The sequence below is a fragment of the Chenopodium quinoa genome, unplaced genomic scaffold (genome assembly GCF_001683475.1).
Source record: "Chenopodium quinoa cultivar QQ74 unplaced genomic scaffold, ASM168347v1, whole genome shotgun sequence".
NCBI lineage: Eukaryota > Viridiplantae > Streptophyta > Magnoliopsida > Caryophyllales > Amaranthaceae > Chenopodium > Chenopodium quinoa.
In genome coordinates this window covers 2,546,688-2,562,689 of record NW_018743050.1, presented here as the reverse complement: position 1 = coordinate 2,562,689, position 16,002 = coordinate 2,546,688, and positions in this window count along the sequence as shown.

Sequence of the window (16,002 nt, the reverse complement as noted above, 5' to 3'; positions counted from 1 at the left end):
GTTAGGAATCAGGCCGAACGTAGCTCTAGCCGAACCTCGCATAAGTGTGTGTATACCTCAAAAAGGTCTTTTAAGGGTTGTAACGCGGTTAGGCTAAAGGATGAAGAAGAAGGGGATAAAGGATCAAGACCCTAGATAAGCCCCCAAGGTGTGCAACCTCGCTTTTGAATCTTTATATTTTTATGCTTGAGGATTTTAACTCTTTTTTGCTTTAGCATTTATTTTATTTTTGGAAGTGTGGGCAATCCCAATCATGCAGCTTATCACTCACTTGGCATTCATGTTTCTCAGGCACGGTACCGAGCACTCGATAAGAGACGCAATCTGAGACGTGTTCTTATCGAAGATATTTTCATATCAAAGACATTGGAACACTTGCCCTTTTGTACACTTTATTTATTTTTTATTTTTGCTTATTTTTTGCTATTGCTTTCTTTAGAATTGCATAAGTTGCACACTGTCCCATCCCAAGGATAGATAGATGTAGGTTGAAAAAATAAAGTTTTATCGTTAGACGAGGCTCAAAGTGGTTTATGAAGAAAGGATTGCATATTTGAAAGGTGAAAGGAGATATGAGGTGGCTACAAGGGGTGCCTCAAATCATTGGTATACCTTGTGTTTAATTCGACATTGTTTTTTTTTTTAATGCAATATAATGAAATGATCATATGTAAGGAAATAAATGCTCATTTTTATTAAAAGAAAATATATAATGATCCTATAAAATAAATCTAAAGAGAATAAAAAGGTGCCTATGCTAGACTTATTTGGGAAAGGGTAAATAAAAAAAAGAAAAAGAGGTCACGAAATCTTGTCGTTGAAGCTCGCCTCTTGTCTTGTGTTGTTTCCTTTATCATCACTCGCTCTTCTTGTAAACTGGAGGTATGGGAAGCTTGTTATTATCAATCAAATGTTGGATAGCCTCCTTTAGCTTCCAACAGCTCTCAGTAGCATGACCCCTACCTTGATGGTACTTGCAGTGTTCTTCTGGATTCCAACTAGGCAATCTCTTCTTAAGTGGGGGATCTTGAATAGGTCCAATGGGAGTAATGATTCCCTTGGCATGGAGTCGATCGAAAGCATCATCGTAGCTAAATCCAATAGGGGTGAAGTCTTTCCTTAGTTGTTTCTTAGATCCTTGGTTATCTATGGCTAAAACTTCACTGATATCAAAGGTACTAACATTGTTACTAGAGTGGGCGTTTTCGGAAGAAGAAGGATTGTCACTCTTCTTTCCTTTCCAGCCACCGTGGTTACTATTGTTAGTAGCTTTTTGCTTTGCGAGGTCGTCTTCGATTTCAATTCCGATGTCATAAACGGCCTTGAAAGTATTCAAATTGTGTTGATATTTTAAATGCTTCGAATACTTTTCTTGGAGATTCTTGATGAACATCCTCACAGACTCCTTTTTAGTGGGGACCTCAATCATCTTGGCGGAAGTTTCTCTCCATTTATTAAAGAAAGAAATAAAGCCTTCATTCTCTTTTTGTCTTAGCATCTCAAGTTGTCTATGGTCGGTTTCAACTTGGATATTGCACTTTTACCTATCAACGAAAGCGTTTACTATCGATTCCCAGGTAGAGGTTTTCTCCTTGTCAAGGGAGAAGTACCATTGTTGGCAAACGGTTTCAAGAGATAGTGAGAACAGAGAGGGAAAAACCTTCTTATCGATACCCTTTATGTTCATTATAGTTTCGAAAGCTCTTAGATGAAAGTAAGGGTTATCTGTTGCCTTGAATTTAGGGATGTCAGTGGCGTTGAACTTATGTGGAAGAAGTTCCTTGTCCAGCGAGACCCCTTGTGAACTCATGCCCTGAAATTTATAGTCACTAGATAGCTTCCTCAAACTTTCTTGCATGAGGTTCATTTGTTGTTGCTTCACGGGATCATCGATCTTGAGTGTGAGTAGCTTCAGTGTCTCAGTCACGTTAGTCAATTGACTCCTAAGTTCATTAACTTCCTCTTGAGTTGCCATTATCTTTTTAGCCTTCCTCTTTTGACGAATTGGTTTATCAAAAAGTGAGACTTGAACAAAGAGGTTATCCTTTATTAATCTCCCTTCTCTCCTCGACCAAGTACTGTGGAAAAGGAATTTGGGGATATTCATTATTAATTATTTGACTCAAACTCTATTCAACATGCAATGGAAGGAGGATGTGAAGAAATATTGGAAAAGAATGTGAAAGAAAAAATGATGTAGATGGAGGGGTATGAAGAATTAGGAATAGAATGTACCCCTCAACTCAAATGACGGAAAAAGACCGACTCATGCGTGAACCTAACACATGGTCATAGTGACATATACTCAAAGTGTGTGCTAAGACTAGTGAGTGTAAGTGATATGTTAAGACTCGTTTCATGACCATGTGGCTAGACCATGTGACTAGACTCAAGCAAAGACTAAGTTAAGACTTCACGTATATGCATTAAACTGGATAGGATGTGGTATTTTAGTTATAACTTTTGATCTGTGATTTTGATTTAGATGAAACCAACGCCAAATTAAAGATAAAACTTGGGGCTACAGATCCATAGGTTGTATGACTCGTAGCTCTTCCTAGAACTCCGGCTATGACCAAAACAAGTTGACGTTTGTGTAGTATACGGGAATAAAAATCCGGGTTGACTTAAAGGAACTATGACTCGATTTTATGTTTATTTATCAGCTCAATTAATTAATTAATTAAACAAATTCCTTTAGTCATTAATCAGTTTATTTAGTCTTAACACAAGTCAAACAAACGGTTAAGAAAACATAGAATATATGCACAACAAATAATGCACAATTAGTCAAGTAGGCACAATATGATGCAATGAGTTTGCAACCTAACCATGACTCTAGTTCTCTAAAGTTCGGGATATGGTTTAGTCAATAAAGGGTCCATGGTAAATTGTCCAGATGCACCGCGCGGAAGCCTATTCGTGAAGGGTTGGCGCGAGTGGATGGGACACCGCGAGTTTTAGAAAAAACTCGCTTCCATGGTTTGGTGAATTCAACATCTCGGATGTACCCTTTGTTGCACGGGGCGTTCAATCAGGTAGATGGAGCATAAATTTCCAGAGGGTTATGTCCATATGTAGAACACATATCGGTTTCAGAAAAGTGAGAAAAAATTCAATCAGGAAGTAGGATCGAGCAAACAATACGAAAAACCGGTCGAAATTAGAACGCATATTTTTGGCTCGGTATTGGGGGAAATTGGTGCCAGCAATCAGAGACTGGCGCCAGCTTTTAACTGTAGCGCCTGGTGCCAATACCGGCGTCTGGCGCTACGACTAAAATGCTGGCGCCAAGCTCTGGCCCCTGACGCTACTTCCCACATGCCTCAGCAGCTTTCTGTGCTCGATAAAATTTTCCAGTTTCGCGCGGTGTTATTTCAGTCCTAGTTGTGAAAGATATTCCTAAAATTTCCTACGTGTAAAATCCTATGTTTTTAACTCATTACGGGTGGTCTTTCCAATGAGATATTTTTTATTCATATGACAATAATGTTAATCAAAATTACGCACATGAAATACTTAGAACTTTTCGAGTCTCATCCACTCACTCTAAATCATTGCCGAAACAAATTCAGGAATTAAAATAGAAATCCTCCCCAGTGGAGTCGCCAAAAACTGTAGGGAATATTTCAAGCATTAAACCCCTAGCTTGAACCCCACTGTGATCATACACTAAAGTACGGTGGCGTCCAAAAGGGAAGAAGATAGAGAAAAAGAGTCGCCAACAAGTTTTAGGAACTTGTAAACCGTTCATAGGATGAAGGTTACACCCCTTAACGATCCAAGAGATCGTCAACTCCATAAGGTCTAGAACCAAATAAGGGTTCGGGGATGAAGGTACAAATCTAACCTAAAAGAGATTGAACCTGCCCTAATAATAGGCCTTTACTTTATTCTGATTGTGTTCATGTGCGCTTTTTATTTAACATGCAATAAATAGGATTAACCTAAACCTGTTTATCTATGTTGGTTGAATATAATGCACAAACAAATCTATTATTCGCGATCACTTGAAATTATAATCACAATTAACCCTAAACAAGATTATTAATTATCTTATTAAGCGTGATTACAAGTACAAATTCCCTTTAAACATGCATAAAAAGTGATCAAGCAATAAAAATAAATATCAAGCAACATAATAAATAATCAATATCATGACAATAAAATTATAATAACAATAATCATCATCAAAATAATAATAATCATAATAATCATCATAAATCATAACAATTATAACCATAATCATGTTCATGTCAATATTAAAGCATAATAAACATAGCAAGATCCTAGGCATGATACTAACAAGATTAATACCAAACCCTAGCATGTCACTAAGAAATAAAAATCAAATCTTTAGCCCTAACATGATGCTAATTAACAATCATAAATATTAGGAAGAACACAAGAAGTATCGTAACAATCATATTTAATATTAAAATTACCCTAGACATGATACTAGGAATATCATAATAACAATATAAACATGATTTCTGCATCATAATAACAATTAAAACCAATAAAGTACTTACTTTGATGTCTCGTACCTCTTTCTAATAACAAAATACACACGTTAGTAACTTCAAGGAAAATAAATAATCAAACAATTAAATTAAATAATTGAAATAGAGATTTGGGACCAAACCCTCAGAAATTAAACCTTTCACGTCTAGGGCGAAGGCAACTTCGAATATGGCTAGGTGTTTCTAAATCTTGCGAATGCGGAATTTTGTATGAGAAAACAAAGTTTAGAGAAAGAGATGAAAGAAAGAATTCAAGAGAATGCTAATTAAAACTGATTGTAGATGAGAACTCGTGAATGAGGAGAATTGGTGAATGAAAACGGAGTTTTTAATACGTTATTTATAGTGAAAATCAGCCAAAAAGATAAAATATACAAAACAGAGTCCGACGCACAAAAAACAGAGTTGGCGCAAACCTTGGCTAAGCTAGGCACCAACACTGGCGCTAGGCGCCAATGGCTAGCGCCAGGCGCCAGACCTGGTTCCAGGCGCCAAAGCCTGGGGTCAGGCGCGAAGTCTGGTTTTAACGCGTTTTCGAAAATAAAAATAAATTTGCCGTACTCGAGGATAAAATTATATAATTTCCTCGAAAATGCTATTTGATTTTAATTAAAATTCTGAAAAGTCAACAAGTCAATTTATCAATGCTAATTGAATTAGGAATGAAAAGAACCTTCTAGAAGATTCTAGAAGACTAAAACCATTCCTAATTACATTAGGAATGATAAATCATATTAGGCCCTCCCCAAGATCAATGGGCCGCACATAAAGCTCAAACCGGGCCCAGTTTAGTAAATTGGCCATAACTTCCTCAATATTCATCGGAATTGGGCTTATAATATATCGTTGGAAAGCTCTTGTCAAGCCCCATCCAACTAAACTACTATTGGACCCATATCATGGACCAACAAAACTGGATTGGCTGTTTTCTTAAAATAAGTTTTCAAAAACAGAGAGAAGAGAAAAGAAATTAAAACTTTCCGCAACACTAGACTTTCCACACTTTCACTTCATTCGATTATGATTCGACGCGAAAGGTACTCATCACTGGGTTTGGTTTTGGGGAGACACAAATGGGTGTCTACAGTCACGCATAATAATAATGTCATAAATATCAAAAGCAATAAACACATCATATACTTATAGAAACTAGCATGATTCGTTCTTCACTCATGTCCATTCATGAATATGCTTTATCACCTGAAAAACTTATTTCCACTTGTTTCCACTACTCTCCATTAAAAATAGGTCATCATAGGGCCAAGATAAAGACAAGGCCAACAAACACTTTAAACACATAATCAGCAAAGCTGAGTACATAAGCATAATTAACACACTAACATATAATTTCCTATCAACACACAACTTACCTCGTTGCAACTGTTTTTCAAGCATACACCAGCCAACAAAAGTTCTCACTAGACACTACATAATTTATTTAATGTTGACTACGCATCGAACAGGTTCCCCCTAACTTCCCCCTAACATCCCCCAAATAAATTGAGGTTACTAACATGGGAGCTAACCGTGGCGGAATTCCTGTGCATAATAATAATAAAAGGAATGTACAGCATCCTGTATTCCAGTAGAAGTTATGGTTAAATATAAAACCCTAAACTCCCCTATATGTTCATACTCAAGGTATATACGTTCTAAGAGTTTTGGTACGTAATCTCTTTCACTTTACGTTTTACAGATTACTAAACTTGGTGATTACTCTCAAACCATAATCATTCAATCAAGTACAATAATTATTCAATCAATCAAATTCTTGAATAATTAGTGACCACATAGGGCCTGTTCATATTAACAGAACTGAACTGAACTGAACTGATTGGAGCTCAACTGAACTGAACTGAACTGAAAAATTAAAATGCATAAAATATATGAAAATGTTTATGAAAATTAATGATAATATATATAGTGGATTGTGAAAAATATAAAAGTGTTTTAAAAATAACTCTGTATTTTAAATTATTATATTTTAAATTATTAAATTTTTGTGTATTATATTTTAAATATATATATAAAAATAAAAAGTATTCTTCAATATTTTATTGTAGTCAATCGTTGCTTGTTGTACTCTACACAATTTTGTTCGTTTACATGAACTAGGGATTCCATTCACGCACCAAGTTGAAGTCATAGGACCAACAGAAGATCATACTATATACGATGATAACAGAAAAACAGATATGGATATTGTACGAAACCAAATAACTGATCAGATATGAAAGTCAATTCAGAGGAATGCCGAGGTAATGGAGCAACTTAATGAAGAAGAAGAAGACGAAGAACTAAACGATTATGAAAGCTAGTAACTGTTGTGTAGTACTCTCATTTTGTCAATGAATTCAACTATAAAAAAACATGTGACCATTTTGAACGACGAATATAATTTAAAATAATAATAATTATTATTATTATTATTATTTTTATTTTTATTTCTATTTTTATTATTATTATTATTTATTATTTTTATTATTATAATTATTATTATTATTATTATTATTATTATTATTATTATTACTATCTTATTATTATTATTATTATATTTATTATTATTGTTATTATTATTATTGTTATTATTATTATTATTATTATTGTTATTATTATTATTATTATTATTATTATTATTATTGTCGTTGTTGTAATATGCTAAAACATCTAAAACAAAAAAATTAACAACTGAGCTGAACTGAACTGATTGGAGCTTAACTGAACTGAACTGAAAATAAGTAAATATGAACATGCCCATAATATTTAATGTTGAATCCTTTTTAATTCTACCTCGGTACAGTGTCGAAGACACCTTAAACGCATAAAGCGCCACAAATCCTATCCCTCGGTGTTAAAAACACCTTAAGTGCACGAAGGCACCAAAAATATAATTTATTCCTCGTGTACATAGACACTTAATAGCTCTTTTCTCATGCTTAAAGCATCAATAAAAATTATATGAACCATAATAAAATTCCTTTTCAATATTCCAAACCAAATTAAACATTTAATTTAATTAAACATGCTCATTAACATACCAATAATAAAAGAGTGGTTCATATACATCATGCCAAATTAACTATTTCCAATCATCAGTCCAATAAATAATTTATTTTAACCAATCATGCTTTACAAATAATTCACCAAAACCATTCGTAATTCAATCAATCCAATTCATATCACCAATCTCATTTCAATTCAACCATTCCAATCAATTCCTAGCATGACACTAACTTGGAATCATTTAAGCAAATCCTAGCATGTTTCTACACGCTTAATAAACTTCTGAGTACGCGTACGTACCCTGTATACGATCTTAAAATCGCCACGACTAATAGAAATCGCTCACTTCAAAGACTCCTACAATTTAAAATCATAGAAGAGTATTAAAACCCTCTTTACACAAATTTCCAGCAATATATACTATTATAAAACCCCTCATAATTTAATTAAAATAAGCTGAAATTATATTTAAAACATCAAAATTTTCTTAATGGGTGATTAAAATTTTCTGAAAGAAACTTAATTTTTAATGCTCTACCAAAAATTCCAGCACTATATTTTAATTAAAACTTGTTGCAATTAAGTCTTAAAACACTTTAATCAAAGGTTTAAACCATTATACATCATAACCCTTCAATAATTTATAAATCAAGAACCTAGGGTTTCAAAAATTGGGGCTTTTTAATTAAAAACATATTGAAAATTAATTAACATAATACTCATAATCAAACATCAAAATCAAATCCCAAGACTCATAATTAACAATTAGATTTAGGATTAAATTGGTTTTAAAAATAAAGTTTCAATTTTTTTTTCGAAAGAAAGGGCAGCCGACAACCACTAGGCTGCTGCCTGCTGTCGGCGGCTGGCATCCACCGTTGTTAGTGGTGGCCAACTGGCGGTGAAGGGGGAGCCAAAAAAGGGGAAGGGGAAAAAGAGAAAGAAAAATAAAGAGAAAGGGGAGAGAAGTTTACCTTGAGTTTTCTCCACTCTAGGCAAAGTTTGATTTGCCTCATGTGTTGAATATTTATACCTCTTCTCTAAAAACCCTTCTCCCTAACTTTCCTCTTTTAATTTTCCTAATCCCTTCCCTAATAAAACTTTCCTTAAAATAAAACTTTCCTTAAATTAAACCCCGACTTAATTAAATTAATTAATTAATTAAACTTTCCTTTTATAAATATTTCCAAACTTATTTAAAATAAATAATTAAAATACTTTAAATAAAATAATTCAATTTAATTAAATGCTTCTAAAATACTTATTTTAATTAAAATATGTATAAAAATACGAGGTATTACACATACCCCGGCCCGACTCTTTCTCCACCTCGACCACCGCCTGAAATTCGCATCCCCCTACCACCGGATGAAACCTGTAACCTATCTCCATCCCCTTTCACTGAAACCCTTAACCCATCTCATCCACTCACTTGAAACGGATACTCCTCCCACCAACGACATCAAGTTTGCACCACCGCCCAATCTCCGTTTCCACCCTCCATTTGAGTATCCTCGCAAACCACAATCACTGACTCCCAACCAACATTTACTTCACGCAACAATCCTCCAACCCAAGGCAACCTCCCCAACCATTATTGCCTCACATTGCCACCAATCGCAAACCGCACCCAACAACTCCCATTCAATTAACCATTGCTGCCCCAAAATCAGAGCTAATCGCAAATTTAATCCACTCTAAGCTTATGGTTTTGAACCTAGGTCGGAGTGGGAGAAAGGTTTCAGTTCTGGGTTTTGGTAGGATGGGGTAAGTGGTGGCAGAGGTGGTGGCAACGGAGGTGCATGATGCTCTGTTTCAGTTTTTGAGGAGAGAGAAAGAGGAGGAGTGAGAAGGGAAAGTGAGGATTAAATAAATAAAAAACTTTTGAACTTGTTTAATAGGTTACAGGTCAAATGAATCTGTTGGAGAATGTGGGGTATAAAGATTGGATTTTTATGAGATTAATGGAAGGTTGGATTTTTATGAGAAGACCGCGCAAAGGTTGGATTTTTAGTTTCCATTTTTCCTTAAGGTTTTAGGGGCCATTTTAGTCTTTAAGGGATCTTATTGAGCACGGAATTAGCAAAAAATAGCGTAAGTGCCTTGTTTTTACAGCAAAAATATTGTTGTCCACAAATCGATACATTTTTATTACGCAAAACGAGACACTTACGTTACTTAATTCAGACCCTTAAAAAAATGGCCCCTAAAACTTAAACTAAATATTATTTGGCACGTAAATCGATGAAAAAGTTGAATCGGGTTGTAATTTACAATTAATAAGAACTTTTAGGCTACAATTTACAATTTTATTTTTTAAAATGACTGCAATTTGCAAAATACAAACTTTAAATGATTATAATTGACAAATTATCCTTTTTTTATATACTTATTGAATTTTTACTTGCATTTGAGATTTGACATAGGTGTCTTGAGTTGTTCGTTTTCTTAATATAACCATGATTGTATAGAATCACACTAATTTTTATTTAAAAAAAAACAATTAATTTTTCAACTTTTATATCAAAAATATAATACAAAATAATTCTTCTATTTAAACGCATGTTTTTAACGATAAATATCTCTAATTAGTAACATTATAAAGTTATAAAAAGTGGATATATATTAATAAAATATACATTGAAACAATTCAAACAAAACTCCACATGAATATGTTTTATCGTATTTATAAACCATAAAAGCGGGTCACAGAGTGTTGTGTGAATAGTGTAAAAGTCAAACAGTGTCAACTAAAAGTACGGAGGAAGTATAACTTAAAAAAAAAAAAAAAAAATTCGTCATACCATATTAGCCTTTCATAGAGAGTTTTATGATTAAAAAAAAAGTTGATACTAACACAAGGGATTTTGTTTCATGTTAATTACGATTTGTCTAGGCCAAGATTTGATGAAATTTTAACCCACCAACACAAAAATCTCTCGCCTATCCTCTCCTCCTCTCCTCTCGTCTTCTCTCCTCCTCTCTTCTAGGGTTTCTCCAACACCAGGGATTTTGTTTCATGTTAATTACAATTTGTCAAGGCCAAGATTTGATGAAATTTTAACCCACCAACACAAAAATCTTTCGCCTATCCTCTCCTCTCGTCTTCTCTCCTCCTCTCTTCTAGGGTTTCTCCAAAATCTTGGTCGTTTAGGCCGTAAACAGTCTAATTTCTTCGGAAATTAGACTATTTTCAACCCTTTTCCCTTAATTTTATTTAATTTTTCATTTTATGTAATCCCCCATATTTTTAAATATATTATAAATGAAATTATATATTATTTATAATATTTATTTGTATTTTTCCGGAATTTAATTTCAAAAGTTTCAAATTATTTTTGGGGTTGATAAACGATTTTATTACAAAGAACTTTTTATGAACCTTCCTTCTATAATTTATGTCCAACAAACAAACCAAACCCAGTTTACTTTCTTAATTGACCCATTAATTTAATGAGGCCCAATATCCCTACTTACCCTACTACCCTCTCTCCTATAAATACCCCATACATCCCCAAAAATTTCCCCACACAAAAGGTTAGTCTTATTTTCTTTCTCCTTTGTTTTATTAATTTGTGTAATTATAATAATTGATTATGGATTTTGATTTTATTGTTTGAAATTAATTTAATTAATATCAAATTGTATTTTGATGATTAAACTTTATAATTTCAGATTTTATAAATGTTATAATTTTCAGATTTTGTAAATTTAATAACCTAGGGTTTTTAATCATTGAAAATCATGATTTTAGGGTTTTTATGAACAATCGATTTAAGGCTTTTATAGTAATGATGTTTTGAAATTTTGGTGATTATACTATTAATTAGTTTAACTTAATTCCAGATTATTTTGAACACGTAAAATCGTGTTTTAATGTTTAGATTTTGGTTCGTTAATATTAATCCCGTTTTAATCCTGATCAGGTTCTAAACTCATCCGATTTTGACAAAAAAGTAGTGTTTTCCATATGGAAACAATGTTTTAAGAAAGATTCACTACCCAAGGTAGTGAGTACCACCCTTTCGTGGCCAAATTCAGCCTCTAAATATGATTTTCGGGCAGTTTTTGATTTTTAACGAAATTTTTTTTATGCTTAATGTTATAATTAGTTTTGGGTTTTGATTTTATAGTATAAAGTTTATATTTTTAGTATCAAAATCATGTTTTTATGTTTTAAACTAATAATTTCAGATTATAATTGTTATAATTTTCAGATTTTATAATTTTAAAACCTAGGGTTTCAATTTATTTAAATTGAGATTTTAGGGTTCTTATGACTAGTTAAATTGGGGATTTTGTTCCTATTGTATTTCTAATGCATAATTAAACATTAAAACATGTTTTTAATGAAGTTTTAAGGAGTTTTAATCTAAATTATAATGCTGGAAATTTGGTTAAGTATTAATTTATTATTGTTGCTTGTTTTCTAGGAAGTGATTATTTCTTAGGAGACTTTTAAGTGATTAAACGTGGCACAAAGGATTGTTTATACGAGGTACGTACATGTCTACTTCGTTGTAAGTAGTATCATGTTTAGGTACCAAAGAAAAGAACTTAGTTTCATGATTAGAGAACACTTGGATGAAAATTGTTTGGTTATACATTTAATTAATTCATGTGCTTATGTTTATGAGACATGTTTTGGTGAATTGATTATGTTTGTATGGAATTATGGATGCAAACATGTTGAATTATATTGGATTAATTGTTTGTATGGAATGTTGATACAAACATAATTTTATTGGATTGGTTTGTTAACCACATTTGGATTATTAAAGGATTGGAATTGAATGGTTTAAGTGGAATGAATTTATTAATTATTCCACAAGGTTGTTATTTATTTTATTTATAAATCAAGCATGACTTGTTAGTATGTTGAGTAAAAGTGGATTAAGCCGAAATGGCTAGGTGGGTTGACTATGTTCAACAATTTGGATAATTTGGAAGTTTAATGAAATTAAAGGTCAATTTGTGATGTGATCACCATTGTCCTAAATAAGATTAAAAGTGAATTGATGTATGATTGTTATGTATGGTCTTCTTGATTGAGTCGGCTATTAATTAAAATTGTAATCACGTAAAGTGAAACATGGATGAGCAATAAAACTCTAGAAAGCGTGCACTTCTAGAGTTTTGACAATTATGGGTTGGGGTACACGGTGGTAGCCCGTGGCTTTCCGAGGCTTGTTTGATCAACATGTCCTCTTCTCTTTTGGTATTTACATTTTTATTTTATAATGAAAGTTAGATGGGATCCTAGACTAACTTTGTGAGAATGGAGTCGCACCCATTCTTGCATCGCGCTAAACTTTTATTTTAAATGGTCATTTGGGACCAAAATGATTTGGTGGAATGGACAACCTCGTCTATTGCTTACTCCAACTAAATTAATTAAATTAAATATAAAGAGTCAAGTGTTTGGAATTGATTAGCAAGTATGTTGAGTCGATTGAATTGTCTAAGTGTGGATTCTTGATTAATGAATTTGTGTTGTATGTTTATTTACTTTAATTAGTTGAGCATGCTAGGCTTGGTACGTTGTAGATTGTATGTACTCAGCTTTGCTGATTGCGTGCTTTTGTGTGTTTTCTTTTGGTTATGGCCTTCGCCTTTCAATGACCCTGTGATGATCCAATTATTACACTTATATTATTGGGGAGCAGTATTGCACAGGTTAGCTTGATGATGTGAAATTCGGGAATTTGACATACCCATTGTCAAGGGATTGGTGTGATTGAGAGTATTCGTTCTTTGTGTTGAACTTATTTATGTTTTACTACTTTAATTATGTTTTGGGACTTTGATTATTGGTTTGGTTTTAAATAAGGGTCTTTATGGTTCCAATTTGTAAGCTTTGACTTATTGGTTTTCTAAATTATATATTTTAAGATTTAAGTTGGATTTCCGCTGCAATACTTTGATAAAGCCTTAACGTTTTAACACGTGGCGGTAACATGCCAATGGTTCTCCTCTATTTTTATTTAAAATAAGTGGTTTGGAAAAGGGAGTATTATTGGGGTGTTACATTTTAGGTTTCAATAAATCTATACAAGTAGTGTAGATTTTTGTCCGTCTCCCTTTAGTTTAGTGTCTCCCTATAGTGGAGTCGTTAGTTTTTGTTAGTTTAGGGTATGTTTGGCATCATTGCTGTTTTTGTTTTTTTTTTTGTTTTTTACCCCCAAAATAAAACAAAACAGTGTTTGGTAAAATCTAATATATATATAAAGGGGAGTTTTTCCCCGAGTTTTTAGAGAGCCACGTAGGATTTAATTTTCTTAGCGCGCCACGTAGGATTGTAAATTTAAGTTGTAACCAATTAAATAAGAGATTATTAATTTCTTTTACAATTAAATAATTCAAATGCCACGTAAGCAAAATTGACGAATGAGATTTTAAGGTTTAAATTAATTAAATACAAAATATTATCTTTTGAGATTAGGAATTTTATTCTAATATTTTAAAACTAATATAATAACAGTTTTAATAACATAAATATGAAAATATTTTCTTACAAAAAAATACTAACAAACCGTGCATCGCACGGGGTTCATCTAGTAGCTTAATAAAACAACTTTACATCTATTTTGTAAAAACTACAGCAGTAAACCTAAAACACCTCAAAGCAGTTCTTGGGGTTTTTTTTTTTTTTTTAAATAAAAATAATAATAATTATAATAATAATAAAAAAAAAAAAAAAAAAAAAAAACAAGTCAAAGCTACGCTTGTTTCATCAATTGGTTTCTCCTTCAAAATTCGATATTTCATCTTTCTTCCTCAAACCTTAATCATTCTCAAGATTGAAGAAGCAAGCAATTACAGGTATGGAGCGTTCTCCTCTTTGATCTCTTTCCTTTTAAATTCATTTATAATCACCACGTTTCTCCTTGTTTTTCTTTTTACTTTGTTAATTTGTAAAGTTGTTGATGTTTTTGTTGTTAAATTTGGTTGTATTCAATTTCTTTCATCAAAATTGGTTATCTTTTGTTCTTTATTTTTCTAAATTTTAATCGTTCTTCGTCTAATTTCTGTATAATTTATTTTGGCTTTTATAATTGGGGCTTTTTTTTTTCTGAAATAATATGAGTGTATGTTGATTAATTGTTAGTATAAATTCAATAATACATCATGTTGCAAATTGAATTACTTGAATTTGTGGGCAGCATATCAGATCAATTCTATGTAGTATCGATCTGGTGATCTGGTTGTGTGAGTTGGATCTGGAGTTTTTAGTCTACGAATTGCTTCTGTTGCTAATTAAGTGTAGGCCATAGGCATTTGATAAAATTGGGGATGTAATTGACGATTCCCCTGCCTCTGATCTATTGCTATGTCAAGAATATATACTGCTCTAGTACTAAGAAATAGTGCCTCCTTGAGCTAGTAGTGAAAACATTACTTACAAAATAAACTACTCGTACAGTACTATTTGGAAAAGGTTATCTCTTAAACTTCCTATAACATGACTCATCTTCTTACACTTTGTTTCCATACATCTTAAACTCCCTTTGTTCATACAGTATGCGGATGAAAATGTCGAACTAGAAGAAAATGCAATCAACAACAACTGATCCGAGGACCTAGTGAATCCTTCTATAAGTCAGAAAGAACTTCAAAGAATGACTCAATTTCAAAAGATCGTTTGGCGACACGATTGTGGGAAAGACAAATTTCGCAATTTGACTATTTTATTGTTACTTTTTTTTCGTAGTTGTTCCTTTAAATTTTATTATAACCTTATTCAATCAATAAATTTATTATTGAAATATATGTATATTTCTTTTGTGTGAAAATAAATAAGCAGCTATAGGTAATATAAGAGTTGATTAAAGCTATAAATGATTTGGTAGTATGAGAGTTGACTGTAAACTCAAAACTGAGTAATGAAAACAGTTTTTAAAAACAAAGAATTAAAAACTAAAACTAGTTTTCGGTTTTGAAAAAACAAAAAACTGAAAATGATGCCAAACGAACCCTTAGTTGTTTATTTATGTTTAGGGTTTGTTTGTGTGTTAGGGTTCATAAAAAAGGTAATCATCTTTGACCCTATTGTCAATTTTTTTTGGTAAAAAATTGTTCGGGATCGTAACGGTTGTCAAGTTTTCAAATGCGTTCAGGCGAATCAGATGAGAATCATCCTTACGGCTACAACAAATCGTTAGACCGTCTCTTCGAAAAGGTTGTATATTCCAGCGATGTGTGCGAGAGATGTCCCACAATGCAAGATTTTTTCAACGATCGTAGCTTTGATAAAGGAAACCCTAATTTGATTCAATTTTATGTATTTGTTAATTTAGATTTCATTTGTAGATGTCGGATGACTTTTTATTAATGAATTGATTTGTTTAAAAAAAAAAAAAAAATTAACCCACCACGACGATATGAATGGAAAAACTAACATCCATCTCACCCCGTGCCATTGACATCCATACCAATGACAACCACATGAATAGTGTGCCTTTAAACTAATGGTCCC